At 47.1% G+C, this 1671-nt stretch overlaps 1 non-coding gene across 1 annotated transcript; it reads right to left on the bottom strand.

Moving 5' to 3' along the window:
• Nucleotides 1-566: 566 nt before the first annotated feature.
• Nucleotides 567-639, bottom strand: Trnag-acc. Its single transcript has one exon. It is a non-coding gene; the product is annotated as a tRNA-Gly (tRNA).
• Nucleotides 640-1671: the final 1032 nt, after the last annotated feature.

Here is a 1671-nt window from a genome sequence, read left to right as displayed (position 1 = left end):
TTTTTCAGTGCTATGTCAAATTCTTCACTCGGGATCATATCTCCCGTCTCATCTTCATCTATGTCCTCTTTCATTTCCATAATATTGCCCTCAAGTGCATAGCCCTTGTACAGACTCTCTGCATATTCCTTCCACCTTTCTGCTTTCCCTTCTTTGCTTAGGACTGTTTTTCCATCCTAATCCATATGGAAACAAATCTATATGTCTTTCTTGCATTCATAGCGCCAGATTTGCACCTGGTGCCCAAAACTGGAACTTTTTTTTCAGCGTAAATCGGTTTCGCATTAATGCATTAGAATATCTAAGAAGTTTCGCTGCTAACTATAATTACAGCCCACACCGGACCTCCATGATTAGCTGTACTTTTATTATAACCACGTGGTATCTGTGACCATCCTTTAGACTAGAGGGGACAGAAGAATGAAAATCAAATGATCGTGTGGCATATATTGGCTGGGATATACCCTTCGGTGTTCGGCCGCCGTATTACAAGTCTTTTTAGTTGATGCCACTTCGGCGGCTTGCGTGTCAATGATGATGAAAATGACGACGGACGCACAACACCCAGTCCCCCGTCGGGAATCGAACCCGGGCGCCCCTGCGTGGTAGGCAGTAACGCTACCGCTGCGCCACGGAGGCGGACGGGGGACAGAAGAGATACGGGAGAACGAGCATGGCCTACGAACGCTGCGTTACTGCTTTTCGGTGCTATTATTCGGTACACACAATACAATAGTGTAGTATATAGTAAGATCTACGACGCAAAACTCTTTCAGAGAGGATTATCTCTCATAAAGGCTGGCGATGTAACCAAAATGGCTTTGGAAAGGAAGAATGTAGGTTTCTGAATTTGTACGTAAACGTGAAATCAGTGTAGGTAGTGCAGTTTGAATTGCAGCTCCGGCTGTACTTAGCATTGGTGCAGAAGTTTCCATGTACTCTATCTGATCAAGCCCATCCGGACGCCCCTACGTAACAGCCGTCACGAGAGGCGGACCCGCCGGTATAAAAGCAGGCGGCGAATATTTTGATATCAGCAGAGCAGAGTAGAGTAGGGTAGCAGTAACAGCAGAATGGGTCAGGTGTCAAAGCTGCGTGACTTCGAAGGTCGAGTAGCCATTGCATGTCAGCTGAGCAACAGATCCACCAAAGATATGTAGGTGCTTTGGTAGCCGGCCAGTGTGACCGAGCGGTTCTAGGCGCTTCAGTTTGGAACCACGCGACCGATACGGTCGTAGTTTTGAATCTTGCCTCGGGCATGGATGTGTGTGATGTCCTTAGGTTAGTTAGGTTTAAGTAGTTCTAAGTTTGAGGGGACTGATGACCTCAGATGTTAAGCCCCTTAGTGCTCAGAACCAAGAGATGAGTAATCCCTTCTAAAGATGCCGAAGTGGACTGTTGATGTTGTGACGGTCAAGTGGCGATGCGAAGCAACAACCACAGATAAACCAACACCATCCAGGCCTCATTTACTGACGGGCAGCGACCGTAGAATATTGCGGAGGGTGGTCGTAGAAAAATCGCATGAAATCAAAAATCAAATGTGTGTGAATTCTTAAGGGACCAGACTGATAAGGTCACCGGTCCCTAGACTTACACGCTACTTAAACTAACTTATGCTAAGAGCAACATGCACACCCAAGCCCGAGGGAGGACTCGAACCTCCGGTGG

Source organism: Schistocerca americana, chromosome 2 (genome assembly GCF_021461395.2).
Source record: "Schistocerca americana isolate TAMUIC-IGC-003095 chromosome 2, iqSchAmer2.1, whole genome shotgun sequence".
In the NCBI taxonomy this organism is placed as follows: Eukaryota; Metazoa; Arthropoda; class Insecta; order Orthoptera; family Acrididae; genus Schistocerca; species Schistocerca americana.
Note: the sequence above shows the minus strand (reverse complement) of the source record. Positions and strands in the feature narration are given on the sequence as shown.